The sequence below is a fragment of the Lissotriton helveticus genome, chromosome 11 (genome assembly GCF_964261635.1).
Source record: "Lissotriton helveticus chromosome 11, aLisHel1.1, whole genome shotgun sequence".
NCBI lineage: Eukaryota > Metazoa > Chordata > Amphibia > Caudata > Salamandridae > Lissotriton > Lissotriton helveticus.
The window spans coordinates 563,518,467-563,542,323 of record NC_136072.1 but is presented as its reverse complement, the minus strand read 5'-3'; positions in this window follow the sequence as shown (position 1 = coordinate 563,542,323).

The following is a 23,857-nucleotide window of genomic DNA, read 5'->3' as shown; positions in this document are numbered from 1 at the left end:
CAACTCGCCTATCTGGCTGAGAAATACACCATCTTTGGTGGGTCTTGATACACCCGTAGCCAGGATAAAAACAGATTGGAAAACAGAGAGGTGTAAAAAAGAAAAAAGAAAACATGCCTTCTTCATTTATGCACGCATGATCTGGAACAACACCCCTGTATCCATTAAGACCACCCCAACCTGGCTCCAGTTTCTGAAAAAATTGACAGCACACCTCTTTAAAAAACAGGACTTTAACAGTGCACTTCTGCTCCCAGAAACCAGCTATCTCTCCATTCACTCGTTGTCTGCATCTTTGCCTCTGACTCTGTACAGCACTCCACTGCCTTTTGGCTAGGTTAGCGCTTTACTTATAAGACAAGCATTCATAACACATACCTGTTGGAAAGGGAATGTATTCAGCCTTGATATTTTAATCTGTCATTTTTCCTTTTTTGGGCAACAAACATACAAAGACTATAATTATCAACAACTAAACGTGAACTGTCTTTCACACTTACTCCTACAAATTGCAATTCACAAAAAGCACCAGAGTTGTAGAGTGTTGTCTGAGATGGAATCCTCGGTATCAAATGGCAAATAACTTAACCTGTTGGCACTGCAGGGCATGCCAGTGGCATAATACGTCTCATATAAATGTGTATCACATAGCATAAAAACATAACAAAGCTTAAGTAACGAAACAAGACATATTTAGTATAGAAACAGGAGTGTGTCTCCTTTTATAGTAACTAATTTAGGTCAATATGTTGTGGCTAGTATTTCCAGCCACTTATGGTTTCATAGATGTCTTTAAGTATATTGCGTTGTTGTTATGCAGACGTGTAAATTAAAGATGCAAGACCATAGAAGTCTTTTAATTAGTGCTTTCCATGATATGCTCAGCATCTCTGGCATTTGTTTCAATGATAAATGGCCTCTTGGACACATGTGCCTTTCCATGCATTCCTATAAGACCGAGCCAAATCCTCAAACTAAGACCGAGTGCAGTGCTGGTGCTTGCAGGTGGTGAGGTAAGATAGCAGCTTTAAAAAAAACACTATCCACGGAATGAAATACAGCAAAAGCCCAATAAAGCGCCTTTTCGTTGTGTATGGGGAGCTCGCCAGGAGAGAAACTGTTATTTTGCCAGACTTCAGAAAATCCTTTCTCCATTTTTGGTTGGCAGTTCTCACTGACATTTTAGTGTTCTGTGCCCATTGTACCGCTATTTCTCCTGCTGTCACAACAGTTACTGCTAGGTCTGTTCACACTCCACAAGTCTGCATATCTGTGACAATGTGCATGATTGTATTTCTTTTTTATGTTCTGAGATCTTTAGTCAAGTCATCAAGCTTATTGCTTGCTGACACAATCATTACAATACCAGCCCAAAATTAATTACAAAGTAAATTTGACTTTGAAAAGACAATGATAGAGCACAAATAGTGCAGTGCATTACAATTTCAGTGCCCTTGGCAACAGTCACAAGAGGGTTTCCAATATAATACCACTGAGGTCAGTGAATAATAGAACATAGAAAAGTAGAAAAATATGTTAAACAAGTATTGAATTTTGAATTTTTAACTGGTGAGGGAATTTTCTTACAAGAGAACAATTTCTATGAGATCACCCTCTGCATAGGAATTGTGCCAATATCTATTGTACTAAAGCATATAAAAAGTGATGGATGGAATGCTTAAATTAATGTCAGCCACTGGTAATTACTCGGGCTGCATTCCAGTCTATCCTTATTTTGCACACCATGGCACCTCAATTTGGACCCAACTATATGCAAATCAGTCTTGATTGTGCTCCAGTAGGAACAGTCGAGCTGAAATGCAAACCAATGAGCAATAAACTAAAAAACAACAAATAATTAAAATTTCAGCTAATCAATTATTAGTCAACATTATTAATTATCAAGGAATAAACTAAATGACATTAAAAAATATATACATTTAAAAATAATAATTTACATTTTAAATAACTTCCCAGCCTAATCAGGTGGCATGGTGGGCAAAAAATAATGGGTTGGGATGCATCACTGAGCAATTGTCAGTGGCCGAGATTAATTCAAATCTATCACCATTTTGTTGTTGTAATTGAGCCCTAGTGTGACTGGTAAGCCTAAATGTGGGTCCCATGCTCGATATGCTACTGGAATCAAGCTAGGCCTGGCTGATGAGCCCTTAGGCGAAAAGGGTTCTAGGTTGTGTGTATTCCCATTCCTGGAGGACCTCACTTGGCAGTTCGCGCTGCACTGTTCTTATTGGAGCAGGATCAAGACTAATTTGCATATACCCTGGTCCAACTTGAGATATGGAAGGCAAAAAACGATGGATTGGGAGGCGGCCCGAGCGATTGCTGGTGGCTGAGATTAATTCAAGCATTCCATCCATCACCATGTTGTTGTTGCAACTGATGCTCTAAGTGCAATGTGTATGCACAGCAATGGGTACAATGCTCACTGTAATCAACAAACAATCATTTAAGGGTTCGAAGGGAAGTATTTAAAGACCCGGGCACAGTTATAACCCCCAAGAGCGAGTACTAAGAAACAACAAATAACTGTGGGTCTAATGATACGTTCAGAACATGCTATGTAAGTCTGGCTATGTGTCTGCTGCTACTGTTTTAAGCAGAGGACAGACTGGACAGTCAACCACTGTGAAAAATGTCCATCAGTTACTCATTTTCGGGCTCCCAGTACATCATTTGGTCTACTCCACAGTAGTATGACCACCACTCTATCCCCATAGATGTATATCGGAGAAGTAAAGTGGTGGATGAATGTCTGGTAGGTTTTTTTTAATTATTTGTGAGTAACGGAAAGCAGTGCATAAAAAATAAGTGCGAAGGGGAAAATATAAGATTAGATAGTGCATACAAACATTACTTTATTCTAAGGTCATGCACCTCCAATGTTAAAAACGACAATAGTGCAAAAAAGTCAGATGATTCAAACAAATAACTTCTGACTGGGCTATCTGGTCGACATGTTTCTGCGGGTAAAGGTCATTGATTGAACCAACCGCTTCCTCAGGACCCATAAACTTAATTGCTACTGCATAATGTGATAATATGTGAAAACAACAGGACATTTGTGAACAGAAAAAAGTGTCACCTGTACACTTCCATTTTCCTCCTATGAAAGTCCGGTTGAAATAAAGCCAGCATGTCAACATGTAATGAAATATAAACAATAATAACACCTTCGTTAGTAAGGGCTATACAAGCGATATTGCTATCATCATTTCAACACTATATCTGGGTCAAATGACCCTAGTATAAATCACATTGTATCTAGAATCAATGCCTCACCTTAATTTGTAAGGGGAATTGCCTCACCTCACCTGGCAAACAGCTCAGGAAAATGAAGCCCCGCTCTAAAAATGCAGAAAATGTATACAAAGATCAATATTAAAAAACCTGTGTCAGGTCAAGGCAGAAACAGACCAGTGGGATGCTCGGTAGGCAAGCCACTGGGGGTCAATTGTCTCATCATTCCAAAAATAAGTTCCAAACTAATGAGCCAAATGGTTAATTACAATAGTGTCAGGCATCAGATGTTAAGAATAGCCAGTAATGACATCTTGCTATTATTCCTAGATGTCTGCCCTTTGCCTGTTGAGCCAGTTTGACAGGTAGATAAAGCGCATCCGTGTCTAGCTTGTGGGCAATAAGGTCTGCCATATGCGGTCAGAAGATAGAAAAGTATGCTTATCTGCACGCGCGCTGTGAATGACAGGACGCGCTCGGGCGCTGAATCTCAGCGCACTTGGTGTGAAGCAGCTCGTCTCAGTCTGAGCCTAAGTGTAACATGCAGACGCGCTCGCATTCAATAAACCGCGTCTAGTACATGCCCCTAATGAGTTAAAACATAGCCCCTCCTGCGCCCTCACCTCTCCGTCGGTACTTCAAACAGTCAGCCGAGCTGTTTGGGGAGGTGCCGACGGGGGGAAGCGAACATTGCCTTATTGGTTCTGGGCCGGTTGACGAGTGTCACGTGGACGGCACCAGAAACTACCCGAGTAGATGGGAAATGTAGTCATTACACCTCACGCATGCGTGCTCTGGCACGCAGCAGAAACTACACACGCACATGGGGAATGTAGTTTATGAACGACAACCACTCATGTTGTGATTATAGAACTACACAGGGTTGGTTAATGTAGTTCAGCACCACCGCGAGTAAAGGGTCAGTGTTTTAACATTATAGCGCGTGTGGAATATATAAGTGCTCAAAGAGATACTGAAACTGTGCACGATCATGCCAGAACTATAAATGTTTCTGGAAGATGTAGTCTCACAGCCACTGGCGCGCAACAGTTGACAACCGCACGAACAGCGGTGGAAAGTGGTTTATTGCACGGCTACCAAGTGCTATGTAATTAAGGAACTACCAACAGTCGGGAAATGTAGTTCGGTGCCAGCGCAAATACGTTGGTCCGTATATAAAATATAAGTTCAAATGGTTAAGTAGCGCGTGTCAAATGCCCAAGCGCTCAAGATGGTGCTAATCATCAATGGAAGGAATGCCATCAGTACTTCCTAAATCTCACAGCGAGCTCCCTCAGGAGTGGCATGGCACTGTCCCGGTGGGAAGGAGTCGGTGCACAGATAATGTAGATTATTACTAAAACCTCAGGATTCCAGTAGGAGGCCAGCCAGTCAAATGCCTTCAAAGTCAATCCAGTATTCATGTGGTAATAGTAGGGGAGCATTGCTACAGTGTCATCCATGGGATGTCTTCATTAAGCCCGCCTTTGTCGCAGTTGAGCTTGTACACCCATTTCTGCTCGATCTTGAACAAGTATCTTGATATATCTGTAATATGCAGGGGAATATTGGGTTGCTCCAGCACGGTCCATTCAAATTCCGTCGGCTTGTGCCCCACTTGGATGAAGTGATTTGTCAGTCTGGTCGATTGTTTTTTGCATCTTATCGTACTCTTATGTTCAGAGATCCTTGTTCTGATCTTCCGAGTGGTCATGCCGACATATCTCAGCGAGCAAGGACAAGTGATAAGGTAGATGAGATTGCTGCTATTGCAGTTTGTGAACCGCTTTTGTTCCCACTCACGGTTCGTTCCTATGTCGATCGTGGAGGAGTGTCTTGTCTGTGGGCACGCAGCACAATTGCCACACGGGTGATGTCCTGTCACAGGCGGCAGATCCCAAATTGTCCCAACTTGGTGGATTTCTTTGGGTGGAGGTCTGGTGTGTACCAGCTTGTCCCTTAAACTAGCTGCTCTTTTAAAAGCAAATAGAGGTTGAGGTAACAAGTCTTTACCAGTGTTCAAGATCCTCCAATGCTTCTGTACTATCCGTTGGATTGCATTTGATCTTGTACTGAAAGTATTTACGAAAGTCATCCTTTCGTTCTTGACCTTGGGGACCGGTGGTTCCAGTAGAGCTTTCCTATTATTATTAGCCGCCCTCTTCATCGAGCGTTTGATCAGTCTCTTAGGGTAACTACGTGCAGTCAGCTTAAGCGCCAAGTCAGCTGCATGTTTTGTGGAATCCTCTTTAGTTGTACAGTTCCGCTGTACTCGCAGGAACTGTCCGTAAGGTAGATTATCGCGTAGCGATTTCGGATGACAACTGGTATACTGCAGTAAGGAATTGCGAGCCATTGGCTTTCTATATAATTCCGATTTCAAACCCTGTGGTGTTGCAGTGATCAAAAGGTCTAAAAACGCCAATGATTGTTGGCTGCTTTCCAATGTGAAGCGTAGATATCTGTTCTGGTCATTCAACCACCTGTGGAACGCTTGGAGTGAGGCCTCATCTCCTCGCCAGATCACCAAGATGTCGTCAATATATCTCTTCCACGAGCATATTGATGTTGAAAAAGGGTTGTCATTGTTCAGGACACAGTCTTGTTCAAACTTGTGCATATAGAGATTCGCCAAGGACGGAGCAAAAACGCTGCCCATACTTGTCCCGGACGTCTGTAAGTAGCACTGGCCCTCGAATTCAAAAAAGTTCTCCTTCATCGCTATTGTAGCCAGGTCCATAATCAGGGAGATGGGTGTCATTGAGTCCCACGTTTGTTCACCCAATAGCATCTCTATCGCCTCAAGTGTTTCATTCTGCGGGATAGAGGTATAGAGTGACTCGACGTCAAAGGATACCAGGTGGTCTGTCAAGTTGTTGAATTCGAGGTCTGGTAGCAGTCTGAGTAGGTCCATGCTCACTGTGCCACTGCAATCAAGTAGACCTGGCTAATGAGCTCTTATCATGGTAAAAGCGGCCCTAGGTTGCTTGATTCCAGTTCAGGGAGGACCTGGCTTGGCAGTTTGGACTGGACTATTTCCATTGGAGTACGGTCAAGAGTGATTTGCATACGGCTGGGTCCAAACTGAGGTGGAATGGTGTGCAAAAAACAATGGATTGGGATGCGGCCCGAGCGATTGCTGGTGGCTGAGATTAATTCAAGCATTCCATCCATCACCATGTTGTTGTTGCAACTGATGCTCTAAGTGCAATGTGTATGCACAGAAATGGGTACAATGCTCACTGTGCCACTGCAATCAAGTAGACCTGGCTAATGAGCTCTTATCATGGTAAAAGCGGTCCTAGGTTGCTTGATTCCAGTTCAGGGAGGACCTGGCTTGGCAGTTTGGACTGGACTATTTCCATTGGAGTACGGTCAAGAGTGATTTGCATACGGCTGGGTCCAAACTGAGGTGGAATGGTGTGCAAAAAACAATGGATTGGGATGCGGTGCAAGCAATTGCCAGTGACTGAGATTAATGCAAGCAATCCATCCATCACCTTGTTGTTGTTGCAACTGATGCTCTGAGTGCATTGTGTATGCACAGAAATGGGTACAGTGCTCACTGTGCCACTGCAATCAAATAGACCTTGCTTATGAGCTCTTATTATGGTAAAAGTGGTCCTAGTTTGCTTGATTCCGGTTCAGGGAGGACCTGGCTTGGCAGTTTGTATTGGACTATTTCCATTGGAGCACGGTCAAGAGTGTTTTGCACATGGCTGGGTCCAAACTGAGGTGGAATGGTGTGTGAAAAACAATGGATTGGGATGCGGTGCAAGCAACTGGAACCAAGTTATACGTGGGTGAGGAGCCTTTACCAGTGTAAAACTGGGCCTAAATTGCTTGTATTCTGATTCAGGCAGATCCTGGCTTGGCAGCTCAGGTTGGACTTTTCCCATTGGAGCCGGGTCTAGGCTGATTTGCATATGGCTGGGTCCAAACTGAAGTGGCACGGTGGGCAAAAAACAATAGATTGGGATGCGGCCCCAAGTGATTGCCAGTGACTAAGATTAATTCAAGCATTCCATTTAACAGCTTCTTGTTGTAATACCTACTGTAAAGCATGAAACTTAGGATATTTTCAGTCATCATTGCACACTTGTCATTTCTCACCTATTGCTCCTCAACCTCCCTTTCCCATCTGTCACTCCTCATACCTAGCATCTCATTCCACATCCATTATTCTTCAGTCCTCACTGCACAGCCTTCACCTCTCATCCCTCATCCCTCATTGATCAATACTTAGCCCTTACCCCTCATCCTTCACTCATCTACCACTTTGTGTTCCTTACTTAAATTTCAGGCTTATTCCCTCAGTCCTCATCCCCCACTTCTCATCCCTGACTCCTTATTTGCCACTTTCTCAGTCCTCATTCTTCACTCAACATCCTTAAGTCCTCATCACTCCCTTCTAAGCCCACTATCTAGATCTCATGCTTCACTCCTTATCCCTCACTCTTTATCAATTTCAACACCATCTTGAAAATAGAGGTGTAAAAAGGTGGATTATTATTTGGAGTGGGCAGTCACTCAACACAAGGAGTAATAACACTAACTTGTCAGGATGAACCCTAAAAGTAACTAGATTAACCTGAGCTCATCCCTCTGGTAGCTATGATACATAGCAGACAGCTTAATTTAGGACCATGTCTAAAGTATTTATGCAGCATTGAAAGAGTAATAATGTAAAAACACCAAACAATAAAAAAATCCCAAATCGAATTGGAACAATAGTGAAAATATTAATAAAAAGAAATGCTCCAAAGGGACAACAATTCAACAAGGGGCACCAGAGATGTGATTTTAATGACTTAAGTGAAAATAGTTCCAAAAAGCACTAATGCCTAATGATTGTCTATGTACACAGTGGACCAAGACCTAGGCATAATTTCAAGCTGACTGCAATGGAATGCGGGTTGGATACATCAAGTGTGTTCACCTTGGTCAAAAAATGTACACTCTGACTTGGTCTTTTTTGTGGAGCTCAAATCAACCAGCGAGGCAAGCCGAAAGCTATATCTGATGAAGTTGCATCAAAATCAGACACCTTTGCCATGAGATCCTGCTGATGCACTGGAGGTCTTGGAAGTCCAAATATTATCCCAACTTTTCAGGGTTTTTGGAGAAGCTCCTATGGGTCACTTCAAAGGATCCCAGGACCTCGGGGACAGCACTTAGGCACCAGGGCTCATTCCAGCAGGGGACACCAGCAGGGTCCTGCCCAGGTCCATTTGTAACTTGTCAACTAATCACTTCAGAAGAAAGGCCTCTTGCAGTTTGTTATTTCCCTGTAGTCACACAAGGGATCAGCCAACTGACCTTTGGGCCCACATCGATTACGTTTTTGCATTGGTCTTGCACCACGCAAGACGACACAGGCCAATGCAAAACCTAGAATGATATTTAATATGCCACGCAAAGGCACCTTGTGTGGACCTGCATATCTTAGTAAATCTGATGCAGTGCAAGGCAGGGGAACTAACTGCCTTGTGTTACACTGCACAGGGAAGGCTTTACATGGTTGGAGCATCGGTGTTCCCATGCATCCACTCATGTATTCTGAAGTATTCCCAGTATTACAAACACTTGTAGACCTGGAAATGTCTCATAATTGTACACCTTACCGACAGAGGCACAGCAAGGAGAAATATCTTTATTTCTCCTCGTGGTTTCCTCTTTCGAAGTTTGCCATATTTCCTTGGAGGAAGTTTGTGATCCTGTCAGTGGTGTGTTTAGAGAAAATAGCAGTCTCCTCCTCCTAAGCCACAGCAAACTGGTTCCAGGGCCAGTTCCCCTCCCACTGGGACGTAACTTTCGAAGAGTTTCTCCCTCCCAGGTTTCTTGTTTTTGATTTATTGATTGATTGTTGAGCTAAACAAGGAAAAGACAGTCCTCACTTCCGTCACTTTCAAGTTAATACACTTCCTAAAACCTCCCCAGCAGCCCTTTCTGGGTTGATAGGGATTACATTCCCATGCCCAGACCATTCTGTCATGAGGCTTAAGCCATTGTTCTGTTCTGTGAGAAGTTTTTACACTACATTAGGATCAAGCATGGGCTTTGCAGCTACTCGCAGGCTAATGCAAATTATTGTCCGGGAGCTTCAGGCATACAACGGTAACTTTCTAAAAGTTACTTTTTCTAAATATTTATTACAAATCCACCATCATCAATGAATTGGGTGTTTAATAACAAAGAGAAAATATATGTGAATGGCCATTTTATGCTTTTCCCATCAATAATTACAGATTAAAGTTTATAGTTTGTACTTCAATATTTTCCAGCATTCAGCTACAGCACTGATAGTGAAAAATGCGTTTGGGGTTACTTACTGGAGGAACATGCCATCTTTAATTTCGTACATGCTCCATTTTTAATTATCAGGCCCAGACCTTGTATGCAACAAGGTATACTTAGTGGTGACTTATTCCCATCCGTTAAAAAGACTTTATTTTGATGGGTTTGACACCTAGGGTTTCAGACTGCTTCAGTCAGGCTGCACATGGTAGGCCTGAAGCCATGTTTTACAGGCCACCCATGCAGATAGCACAAAGGGTGCTGCAGTCCATATGCAGCAATTAATTACGAGGCCCTGGGTGCATTTGCTACAGCATGTACTAGGACCTTATACTCAAGTAAATATGTCAGTAAGAGAAAGCCAATTTAACCATGCTTAAAGGGAGAGCACAGGCACTTTGCTCATGTACCGTGGTAAAGTTCACAACATTATAAGTCTAGCAATACAGATATCACAAACATTGGGGGGAAATCATACCAAAGATGATCTTTTCCTACAGGATGCCTGAAGTGCATGGTGAGAAACTGGTGGAGCAGTGCTTTGCCTCCTACAAGAAAGATCTATATATTAGCTTTAGTGCACTTTTGGTAAAACAAAGTTTTGGAAAAGATATGCATTTTAAACATGTTCCATGTACTTGTATTTGCATGGAAAATGTTTTTTTTCCATGAATCTTCTCCTGACAATCCAGGAGATCAACTAAATCCCTCAAGTTTCACTAAGATATATTTATATATATATTTTTAACTCTGTTTTTATTGATTATCAAAGTAAAAGCATTCAGTACAATTGTTGTTGTTTACTTCAAAGTATATGTGTGAATCACAGAGAGAGGCCACTTGTGGACCAAAGGGATGAGATACTCTTAGCAAGTTAAATAAGGTTCCCTTCAGGCAAAAACATAGATACAATTTACACCATAGTTAGATCATAACATCTAATCAGAAGTTCTAATATCCACACACTTAAGATACAATATCTCTATTCAACTAGGCAAATAAGATTGTCTTCTAACATGTAAACTTGGAATGTTACAAGCATCTACTTTATGAAAATCACAAAATATAAAAACAAATAATTCATACAATCTTTAAAATCAACAGTACATTTAATATAATCCATAGGATCAATTCGACATATATCACAAAATAATGTAGGACATGAAGATACATACACACAAAAGAGAGAAAACACCATTTTAGACACTGAGGTTTGTCTTTGTTTGTACATATCCCCTATATGTATGAAAAAGTGTGGTCTGGTTACACTTTGTAATTGTAAACACCTAAGACTGCGTTCCAACAGGGATTATGTCACAGAATGGCGTCGATACTTTTCGATGGCTATTTCATTTGTATTCCATCTTTATCAAGACTTTGATTGATTCAATTCTCTCTAAATTATTCCCTGATTCTTTTAAAATCCTTTAAAATATTGGAACTATGCTTCTATTTTTGGAATCCCCTTAAGTCAATCAGCGTGGAGGAAATTTAAAAACACAAAACTGATGCCTTGTTCTTTCGTGGGTGGCACTCGAAAGTGTATCATATTATTCTATCAGTTGCTCCCCTGGTTGGAGTGTAAACTTTCGTCCCTTATGCTTATAAATTCCTTCATTAAGCAGTTGTTAGGGCGCCACCCTTTCAGCTTCGAGGGGCAAATGTGTGTTCCTCTTCCGTGTTGTGCTTCTAGACTGCAGCCTCCGTCCTTCAGTGTATGTCCCCTCCGCCTAGATCAATCGACAAAAAAAAAATGATTGATCCTATGGATTATATGAAATGTACTGTTGATTTTTAAAATTGTATGAATTATTTGTTTTTATATTTTGTGATTTTAATAAAGTAGATACTTGTAACATTCCAAGTTTACGTGTTAGAAGACAATCTTATTTTCCTAGTTGAATAGAGATATTCTATTTTAAGTGTGTGGATATTAGAACTTCTGATTATATGTTATGATCTAACTATGGTGTAAATGTTATCTATATTTTTGTCTGAAGGGAACCTTATTTAACTTACTTCAAAGTATAGTTATCATTCATGAAAGCATCACATTGATATGCATTGAAGAATTCAACACATCTCGAGCTCAAAGTAACAGATAAGAGCAGTCTGGCGCATGATAAGTGGTCAGTTAAATACATTTTCCAAGGCCCCTTCCAGGTCCAGCGATGCAACAGCCGTTGACTATGTATCTGACTGCACCCTCATCCCCCAACCAGTAGTGTGAGTAAAGGTATGGCTCTGCCGGTATTTAACCCCATAATACAGAGTGTCACCTGAGATGGTATGTCAGTGTGCAGACCAGATTTCCTATCCTATACCTGTGGTACTATGCCTGAGCTTGCCTGAGAAGTGGTGGAGTTGTAAAGGGTATCTATGTATACTTTGTATGGGCCCCAGATATCCTTGGGACGTGCAGTTCTGGGTAATGTGCTGGAGTATATCTCACTTTGAGTGTTGCAGTATGCTAAACTGTTCAACCAGCTCTTTAATGTGGGAGACACTCCGCTACCCCAGTGTAATGTGATCTCACGTTTAGCTAACCATAGGCTAAGGGATGCAAGTCTCCGGACTTTCTTAGGGAAGTTTACTATGTATCCGAGAAGCACCACTTCTGGAGTAGGAACAAGGTAAGTCCAGTAATGTCTCCTAACGTTGAATGCACTAGCTCCCAGTAGCAGCGTATGTTGGGGCAAGTCCAAGTAAGGTGGGCAAAATCGGTGAGCTGAGCACTGTATTTCCGGCATGTATGTGGTCCACTGGGGTCAAGTTTATGTATTTAGCCGGAGTAATGTACACTCTGCGCAAAAACGTTTGTAATAATTTATGTCGACTATTCAATGAGACTCACTTCGTGGCTTTACAGCATTTGGCCCATTGGTCGTCCGTTATCGGGTGACCCAGATCAGTCTCCCATTCCTCACGAAGCTTGTTGTCTATGATAGAGATCTTCGTGGAGCAGGGTGTGTAAAGTTTGGATACGAAGTCTACTTCGCTCTCACTCTCAATGAAGAGGGACAGAGGGGCGAATGAGTCGGATTCTAACGGGAAGCCATTGATCGTAGCCCGCAGTGCTGAGTACAGATGTTTAAGAACAAATCTGTCCATGAATGTGGTCTCTTTGAAGTGAAGCTCCTCAGAGGCCGAAAAAATGTGACCGCCTGGGTACAGATCACCTATCATTGAAATGCAAAACTTAGTCAACGTGCGCTGCACAAGTTTCTCACCTGTGATGGGGAGCCAGAGGGTGTTAGGGAGCGGGAGGGCCGACGAGTACAATACCGAAGTGCCAGTGTAACGCTGAAGTTTACTCCACACCCAGCTAGTGGTTGAGACCATTTGTATGTCGACGGAGTCCCTAGGTTCAACTTTGGGCAGGACAGAAGCCAGCCGTTTCGGAATGACAAAGTCTGCCTCAGGGTGCAGAAACGGAATCCTGGCATCCAGGTGGTACCATACAAAAGCAAAACTACATTGTGCTGATGAGATGTGATCACAATTTTTTTTAAACTATTCGTGAGAGAAATGGCAATATTATTGAAAAGATATCAAAAATTAGGTAGGACCATTATCTTAATTATGGCGATTCTACCTGCTATGGACAGCGGAAGACGTAGCCATTTCTCCACTTGAGTCTCCTGGGCCCCCACTGCCCGTCCATAATTAAGATGAATAATCTGGTCCGGGTCAAAGTGTACGTGTACGCCCAGATATTTGATTGAGTCTGAGCACCATTCTGGAGGAAATTCACAAGCCCAGGGGGTCGTGGAGGCCGTTAAGGGAAAAATAATTGATTTGTGCCAATTGATGCCTAAGCCAGAGTGCAGACCAGAACGTAGGATCTCCCGGAGAAGCGGGTCTAGATTTAGGTGGGTTCCCTGACATACAGTATAGTATCATCGGCGCTTAATGAAACCAAAAGGGGGCCTGTATTAAACTTTGCCCCCTGTGTAGATACCATTCTTGAAAATATTGTATTAACGGATCCATGGCGAGAATGAACAAAAGGGGTGACAGAGGGCACCCTTGGCGTGTTCCACATGATAGTGAGAATGGACTAGAGAGTGTGCCATTCATGAGTGTGCCATTCACTGTAGAGCAAAACTGTGGTGGCTATAAAACCAGCCGGCATGCCCATGCGACACATAATGGACACAAAGATAGACCACTCTGGAGTGTCAAAGGCCTTTTCCGTGTAAAGGAGAATCGCTGCAGCTGGAACCTCGGGACTGATCCTGTGGAAGACCGCGAACATGGTCCGCAAATTCAAGGAGGTCGAGCGGTGTGGGACAAAGCCAGATTGTGCCGGGATATAATGGATTCCATTAATTGTGAGAGACTATTGGCAATAATTTTTGCAAGTATTTTATAGTCTACATTACGTAGAGAAAGTGGCCTGTATGATCCGCAGAGGGAGGGGTCCTTACTGGGCTTAGGGAGAAGAGTAATTACCGCTTCGCTCAATTTGGGGGGCAGGGTTTGTTTCTCCAAGGCTTCCGCATACCCTTCAATCAATTGTGGTGCCAAAAGGTCATGGAAGGCCTTGTAAAACTCCCCAGTAAAGCCATCTAGGCCAGGGGTGGAGGAGCCACAGAGCACTTTGATTGCTCCAAGTACCTCATTTTCAGTGATAGGTTCTGCCAGGATGTTCTGCATATAAGTTTCTAGGTATACCAGAGCAACGTCTGAGAGGTAAGCCTCCTGTGTGGTAGGGTCACAGCCCAGTCTCAAGGTATATAACGTAGTGTAATACGACCGGAATTCATCCCAAATATCAGTTGGGGACATAAGTAGGGTCCCCGTGGAGGAGCGGATCTCAGTGATGTACGCTTTGTTGTAGGGTGGCCTGAGTATCTGAGCCAGCGTACGACCTGGGCGGTCACCTTCTCCATAACGTCGGGCAGATTGATATTTGGCCAAGTACAGGATCTCACGATCTGTTGTGTCTCTGTATTCAGAGAGGAGGGCCAGCCTCTTGCCCTGCAGAGTAGATGTAGGGGCATGTCGAGTCTTATTGTCTAGGTCCGTGAGCTCGCCCTCTATCCTCATCAATGTTGTACGTAGTGCTTTGAGCACTCCTGCGTGTTTGGAAATGCGCACACCTTGAATGTAAGCCTTGAACACCTCCCACAGCACAGCCCAGGTGTCCAACGAATTGGTGTTAAGATCGAAGTAGCTTTCTCTGGCCTCTCTGACCTAATGACAGAAAAGGTAGTCGAGGAGGGCGGGACTAGGGAAGTACCACTGCCGCTCAAACCCCTCTGGTCGAGGGACACGGAGACAGAGCTGGACCGGAGAATGATCCTAGTACGCCCTGGGAAACATATTAAGCATGTGATACCAGGAGGACACTCCAGGGGAGAGTAACCAAAGATCAATTCTGGTCCACGTGTCGTAGTGGCCCGAAAAATATGTGAAATTGGTGAGAAAAGGGTTGCGTTTGCACCAGATATCTATCAACGAAAATTGGTCACATAGTTCAAGGAGAGCGTGCCACGCCCGAGGCTTTGTATCTGGTGAAGTGGCCATACTATCCAGGGTGGTGTTTAGAAGGAGATTAAAATCCCCACCCACCAGTATGAGACTGGGCTCTAATTTGGAGAGCTGCGCCTGTAGAGTACGGAAGAATTCCGGAGAGTCATTGTTCAGGCGTAGAGACAAATCAATGTGACTTTGTGACTATTAGTTGGCAGCTAAAGGATACCCTCTTATGTATAAGAACCACTGTTCCTCTCGCATAATTACTAGAATTAGCGAAGTACCTGTGTGTTCCCCAGCTCTAGGCAAAGAGAGCAGTGTCTGAAACCGGCAAATGTGTCTCCTGCAGGAAGGCGATGTCTACATTGGTAGTAGCAATCCCAAAAGGGAAACACTGCACATCAAGATGAAGCCACAATAGTAAAATGTATCCAAATTACAAGGGTGAGTGTATTTTTCTTGCAAATAATGTGAGAAGTCGGGGTGCTGAATTAACTGGGAGCACCAACCACCAAATGGTGCTATCGGCAGGTTACAAGCACCTGCATATAAACATATCAAACAAAACAGTTATAGCACACCCTATATAGTCACAATGAATTCAATCAGAACAATATCCCAAAATAAGATTATATCAAAGAAACAATATATAATAAAGTCTCCAATGTCCATAGGCGAATATATCCTATTTTAATCCACCGTTGTTCTACAAAGGACCATCCACCAATCACAAGGGATGAAAAAAAGAAGTTCCTTTATTTGTGTGCGCCAAACTTCCAGCAATTCTTGAAGCCAATTCTTGAAGCCAACACATGTTTCGTCTGTACAAATATGTATTCACACTTTCTCAAGGCAGACTGAATAGCCGAACCAGTGTTCCAAGACGAGTCGGATCCTTCCAGATAATGATAGTCACAATTGAACCTCACGATTCAATGATCACGTGCGCAACGAACACTTCAACCCCTCGGTAAAGGCGGAGTAGATAAGCAGTAGTATTCTTAGAGAGTAAAAGCATGTCAAAATAACTTGGTGACCCCGTTTCGAGCAAAAGTAGCCCCTTGGGGTGCTAGGGAAACACCAATTTTTAGACACTCTTGACCGAGAGTGTCAACTGCTAATAAGAGGGACCACCCATCAATTCATTAGTACCCTCAACTCGTAAAAGTACTCCCCAATGTGGTGTCCAAATAGACAATTGACCGGGCAGTAGCCCCTAAATTCATAAGTATCTAATCACGGGAGCCAGACCGTGATACCTCAGTTCCCTAAATAACGAAGCCAACATCCAGCGCACCGTCCCTACGTGTGTTGAGTAAAGTGATTGAATTAATTGTGACTATATAGGGTGTGCTATAACTGTTTTGTTTGAGATGTCTACATTGCGTCTGCTTAAGTAATGAACCACCTGCTGTCGATTACGATTGGTATTTAGACCTCGGACACTCCAGAATAGCAAAGATAAATTGGAGGGCCATCAGTTAAACCTGGCTGCGCCATCTGAGTTAACTTGAAGCATCTAAAAAGATTGAGCGCCAATGTGGAAAAGTAGACCAAGACTGTGAGCAACAATAAAGATAATCAACAATGAGAACACGTGAACAACCCCCCCCCCACCCTCCACTCAGCCTTCTTACAATAAAGTTAAGGCAAACCCCGCATTGAGAACAAGAAACAGAGTACCAATCATCTTTACAGTGGAACAGCACTACTTGGAAAAGGTACATCACGACCAACCAAAACAAACCCAAGGTATCAACTAAGAGGGTTGGCAACGCCACGTCATTCGACCAACTATATATGACATATTAAACTGGTACATAGCACAATCCCCATGCAAACTAGTGAAAATAAATGGCAGCAGGACAGCAATGTCGTACGATTCCAGGGCCTGAAAACAGATCCACACTTGCAACTGAACCACTACGCGGAGGAGAGGGACTGCCCCCACCATTATCCGTCTGATCATTATTGTGTTTATAGGTGAAGCAGAATTCTTGGACCTCGTTAGGATTATCAAAGATGCGCACTCGGCCTCCAGTCGCCACCCTGAACTGCGCAGGATACAGCATGCCTTATTTGAGGCCAAGGTTTCTGAGGGTAGCCTTTACTCCATTGTACTTGCGCCGTGCCCCCTGTACCATAACAGTGAAGTCTGGATAAAGAGCAGCTGTCGAACCCTGCCAGATAGTGTCTCCATGTTCTCTTGCCAGGCCTAGGGCAGTGTCACAATCTCAATAGTTCATAATGCGGGCAATGAGAGGGCTTGGAGGTAGGCCCGGGTGAGGCCGCCTCCCCAAGGTGCGGTGGGCCCACTCAACCACGAAGCCAGGCGTTAAAAACTCCCTCCCTAACAGATCGGACAGCAGGGTCTCCACAAAGAGGCCAAGCCGGCCCGTGGCAGCGGACTCCGGCACCCTGAGGAAGTGGACGTTATTGTACCGGCTTCGATCTTCGAGGTCCTCGTTTTTTATGGCCACCTCTTTCAGTATATGCTCCATTCTATCCAGACTTTTAGCTGATTGAGTAGTGCCATCTTCAATGTCAGCGATTCGCACCTCTGACACATCAAGGCGTCTGTCATGTACCTGGATTTTGAGCCCCATCGATTCTAGAGCTTTGTCGAGGGTGTTGAAGCGTCCATCCAGTAACCGGAAGCCAGCATTCATTTCCTGGAGCCATGCAGCTGGAGGGTCAGCGGAGATGTCAGCGTGTTTCTAGCTAAGATATTTGACAGGTCATGCAAGTCTAAAAGTCAAGATTGATGTATTTTCATGCGCTTATAAATTGCTGGATGTCTGGTACTTACAGAACCCCAGAAGTAATGATTTCACCTTGTTCTCTTCACCTCATTATTCTTTTTCTAGGATGGACGATCCTGTTTAGCTCTGGGCTAGCTCAAAATGCTTTAATCTCTTTTAGAGATCCTACCCTTTTATCTGACCATTCTACTACTACTGTGTCTTTACATTCTCTCTCAGGCGCCCTGAAAGAGGTGCATGGAGAATGAATGCAGAATTATTGGATTCTGAGGAAGATAGAATATGGTTAAATGAGGACATATCTCAGTTCTTGAAAGTAAACTCTGCACAGTTTCATCTCCAGTAACTCTATGGGATGCTGTAAAATCTGCAGTTACGGGCTTTTGTATTAGTCGTATGTCTAAAAGAAATAAAGATCTTAGCGATTCTTTAGCCTCTCTTAATAAAATAATCAAGGATAAAACATTTATTTTTAGACATTCAAAAGATCCTTCCTTATTGGTAGATATAAAAGAACTTAAATATGAGTATAATTCTATTGTTAGTAAGGGGGCGCACTTTGCGGTTCAAGCACAAAAAAGTAAAAAACATTTTTATTTGAATAAAGCAGGCAAATCTCGTGCAGCATGGATGTATGACGTTACAACGCATACTTTTACAACGCCTACCTTTACAACGCGGTTTTTACCACGCATACCATCACAACGCATAGCGCTTTGGGGTGCTGGATAGTGAATAGTTTAATTTACTATTTCAACTCCAGTTCTCGTGGATAGTAGGGAAGGTTATTGGATAGTAAATAAACCTATTCCCTATCCTAGACCGCCCCCCAGAGCAATGCGTTGTAATAGTTTGCGTTGTAAAAGTTGCGTTGTAATGGTAGGTCGTTGTAAAAGTTTCGTTGTAAAGGTTGTATACCTTGCAGCATATCTCAAATTTAGGGAAAATAATTCCATTATCACAGCAATTAATGACTCACAAGGTGAAAATAAGACCAAAACTGTGGATATGTTCAAGATTTTAAAAAAATGTCATGAAACGTATACACCAACGCTTGAAATTACAGTAGATTGCGCAACTTTTCTTAACTCAGTTCCTATGAACTCTCTTTTAGTTAATGCGAAGAATATACTTAACAAACAAAAATTCTCCAGGTGATTAAATCTATCCCTGGAGCAAAGCTCCTGTGCTGGCTGGCCTCCCAATTGAGTTTTAAAAATCATTCTACCTCCTCTGGAGACTTTACTGCTCCAGTTTGCTAGGACTGGTGCCTTCACAGACTGGTGCTGCACATCTGCATAGGCAACTATAGTTTTTATTCCTAAAGAAGGTATGGATCATCTTGATGTTAAAAATTAAAAGCCTATTTCTCTTTTGAACATGAAGGTGAAGATATATGGAAATTCTTTGGTGAAACATCTTGAATCTCTGATCCTTAAATTAATTCATCAATTGCAGTCCGACTTTGTTACAGGTAGGTTGGCTTATGATAACACCCACCTTTTCAGTCACGTTATTGAGAAAGCAACTGTGGCTTACTCAGCATCTACTGTTGCAATTGTATTAGATCCTGGGAAGGCCTTGGACAAAGTTTATTGTCCTTTCCTCAGAACTGCTCTGGACCGATGTAATCTAAGTGATTTCTTCTCTTCAATGGTGATGTCTTTATACAATAACCCTAAAGCGAGGATTAGGATTAATGGAGTGCTATCCTCTTCTTTATCTTTACGTGAAGGCACCTGACAGGATTGCCCTGTGTCCCCATTGTTGTTCCTATTGACCATAGACCCTCTGCTAGTGCTGAGTAATGATTCCTTGGATATCAGTGAGGTAAAGTTTGACCCCCATATTTTCAAAATGGCTGCTTAGGCCAATTATATTCTTATCCATTTTGAAAATCCTGATACTACTATGCCCACAGTACTCTCCTTGATTTAATATTTTGCAGGTTTCTCTGGTTAATCGCTGAATACTGACAAGACTGGAGTTATGCTGCTCAGTATTCACTGTCAGTCTTCTTCAATCAGACAATCGAGACGTCATTGGTAGCCAAAAATGATTAAATACCTGAGTATATGATTTTCCAGAGATTTGGCAGAGTCTGTTAATATTAATCAACAGAAAATGTGTGATAAAATCAAAGATCAATTTTCTTTGTGGTCCCCCACATTTTTTTCATGGTTAGGGGAGATTGGAGATTTTGAAAAAGATGGTTACCCCACTTGTAAACTTTTTGACAATGATGGTCCCTGTTACACTATCCTCTACCTTTTTTTGGGGGGGGTTTTGGTTTGTTTTTTTGTTTTTCGCAAAATTATAAGTTTATCTCACTTTGTCCACCTTCCATGTAAAGCGCTCTGATACTTTTGGGTCCAGCAGCGCTATATAAAACCTTTGAAATAAATAAAATAAATAAATACTTTAGATACATTGGTTTCTAATTTCTTATGGTCTAATAAAAAACTTAGAATGAACCTTAAGAGATGATGGTCCAGATGTATTATGGAAAATTGTGCAAACGGGTTTGCGACCCATTTACGCATGCAATTTTCCTCTGGGACATGCACTACGACTCGCAAAATAGTGTTTTGCGACTCGCTGTTAGGAAAAGGCATTCCCTTCCTAATAACGACTCACAAGCCATGTACGAATGTTTTGCGACCATTATTGCAAAACACTCGCAATTTACCGCCCTCTTCAAGAGGATGGTAATACAATCGCAAAATTGCAAATGCAGTGGAAATATTTTGAGGGGCAGGCAGTGGTCCTAGGGACCACTACCTGCCCCTAAATAATGAAATGAAAATATTTCATTTTTTTTTTTAAATGCATCCCATTTTCCTTAAAGAAAAATGGGCTGCATTATTTTTTTTTAAACTGCTTTATTGAATAGCAGTCCCAGACATGGAGGTCTGCTGAGCACAGCAGGCCACCATCCCTGGGAGGGCCAGCCATTCCCAATGGGGTCATAAAGTGCCAGTGCCTCATTATTATTCACAAGGCTCACATTTTGCGACCCCATTGGGAATCTAAATCAGTGTCTCTGTAAATTGCGACTTGCAATCAAGCGCAAATTGCGAGTCGAAATTTACACTGGTCGTGCATCTGGCCCTTAGACGTCCACGATAAATTGGATGGTGTAATATGGAGCACTGGTTTGATTACCAAACTGCATTCCGTGTAGCTCGGAGAATATCTTGGCTTACTACCTCTACTTATGAAAAGCTTCCTTGGTTGCTAATTGAACGCCAGCTAATGTTTCCATCCTCTCTACTCTCAGCCCTTACTAAGACTTCATTAAAACTGCCTCATTCATCATGAATTTTTTATAATACAATTAGAGCCATAAAACTTACAAATAAGTCTTTGTCACCTAAACTATCCAATTTCTTTGCTCTCCCTTTATGGCATAACTCAAAAATGTCCACCACAATCCCACTCAACACTGGGTCGATTTGCGCCAAGAGTGGTGAAAGGCGTGAAATGGGACCTCATTTACAAAGCAGCGTTAAACCATATTAAGGCGCTTATCGACGCCTTGTAAATAAGGAAAAGGGATTATCGCCACAGGAATGTCACAAAAAGGGACGATCCTGTGGTGATACACTCTTGTAAATATGCCCCTCTGAGTTGAAAATGGATATAGACAAACATGCAAACTGTTATGGTAACAAGATGCCCCATTCCGATATGGCCCCCTAGAAGTCAGCCACTTATCATCTTGCAATGTCCATGTCTCATACCGGCTCATACCTTTTCTAAAACCTGTCATGGAGAAGTAACTTAAAAAGAAAATGAGAAATTTATAAGGCAACAGAGAGACAAGGTGAGTCAGCCTCTGTGGGCACAGTCGTAGTGCATAGCAGGAGGTGCCAGAAGTGGCAGATATATTGCACTGAATGGTCATTGACATACCCTCTGCTCACTCTTCTTTAATCATTTTTATATTATTAGGCTTACTTAGGCTCTATTGCAAACCTTGGCAAGCCTTACCAGCCCCAGTTATTTAGAGGCTTGTATACTGAAATGTCTGCAAAGAAATCAGTTGCCACACAGAATAGCTACTGTACAGCCAACAGCAGTGTAAGCTTTTCACAATTAGGGTACCGTTCAACCTGCACTTGTACAATATTCCTCACACACTGAGCAGGCACAATGAGGTTCCATCAAAGAATGCAATATTATTCACAGGCAACTGCAGTGAAAGCTTACTTCACAGGTGACATGTATAGCTCATGCAGCAGAAGTACATGCTCCCTGCAAAAAATGGACAGAACAAAAACAAAAGCCATGAAAACTTCCATGACATACAGAACGATGTAGCGTCTTCCCCAGTCTGGAGCATGAAGATTAATTACGCCACATGAGAGCTGTGGTTAAGTGTTACTTTATTCTTCAGCATACACTCACACACTGTAGATTACAATATACTTTTCAATATACCACACCCTGACACCCCCCAGCACAATATGCACTTCCTGTATAAAGTCTGCCCAGAACCACAAGGGTCCCAGCCCGTACATCATCGATACTCTGCATCTCCCCCTTTCCTTAAAAAAAAAATAGGAAACATCATTAAAGTCAAATTTCCTCAATTAGTTGGCGAGGCACTCTCACTTCTCTTTTGGATCGGGTGGTCCAGAGTGATCAAGAGTCACTCTGATCAGTCACTGGTGAGACAGGCTCAGAAGATCAATGTAGACCAGCGGTCGGGGTCACCTCACACATGGCTTCAGGAGTTGACACCTGTTGATGTAGGTGCTTAAAGTGTGATGTGTCCTGAGTGATGGTTTTTCCAGGATGATGTGCTATCACCATGTGCCCCATGCGTGCTTTCACCCATAGAGAATCAGCTGCAAAAGGAGGATTCATTTTCCATTTCTGCTCTGATTAGTCAGTACCAAGTCTCGTTCATTAAAGGCTGTTTCCGGGTCAAGAAGAAGCTGGTCGGCATAAGTTTCATTTTCATTTTCCAAGCTGTGTCAATGTCTCTCACTCGGTCTGTATTGACTGATCGATCCAAGGTCCTTTGAGGTAGTTTTGTTCTGATGGCTCCTCCAAATCAAAGGGTGGCTGCACTCTCACCAGTTGTAGGGTGAGGAGTTGATCGATGGGCTTGGAGGGTCTGGCACAGGGCTTGGTTCAGATCGATTCCTTCCATAGACGCTCGTTGACTGGCTTTCTTGAGGATGCCCATGAATCCTTCGACTATACCATTGGGTTGAGGCCAAAGAGGTGTATTTTTGGTGTTTGACGTTGAGTCGGGCAAGGAGTTTTTTTAAGTTTATGTTACTGAAGGGCTGTCCATTATCAGATTTGAGGATTTCAGGAATGACCATGTCACAAAAATATCATCAAGTCATTATATGACTATGTCATGGGTTGTCCACGACAGGTCTTCCACCAAAGGAAAATGCAAATATTCATCAATGACAGCCATGTGATGGTGTCCATTTCCGAATGGTCTAAAGAAGTCAACGGCAACCTTCTCCCAGGTATGGCCAGGAAGGTCAGACATTGTCACAGGGTGTTGTGTAAACATAAGGGATAAACAATTGCAAATGCAGCATGCCTTCAGCTCTCTCTCGTCTTGCTCATCTTGCCAGGGGAACAACATTCGGTCTTGTAATTCCATCTTGGTGGCTAAAATACCACAGTGTCCTTCATGAGCCAGCTTGATGACCCTCTGTCTTAGGCTTTCAGGTATGACGATTCTTGAGCCTCTTAGTATTATGCCTTCTTGGGTGACTGACAGCTCATCCTGAACATTTGTGAATTTTTCAAACTCAACGTTATAGGTAATGGACCAGGCATTTTCATGATTATGTGGCAATGATTTCTTTGGTGGCGATCATGTTCTTATCAGTATTGGTGGCGACAATGATTTGTTCCACCCACAGAGCTACTGGGGTGCAGGATCTCATGATAAAGTTGATATATGCTTCGGCTGTCTTGGATGTCAAGCCGTAACAATGTAGTCCAGGTGTAGTAGCGCTCGTAAGGGTTCTTAGTTTCTAAACACTAGACACTTGTCTTTTATGTTTCTTTCTACAGAG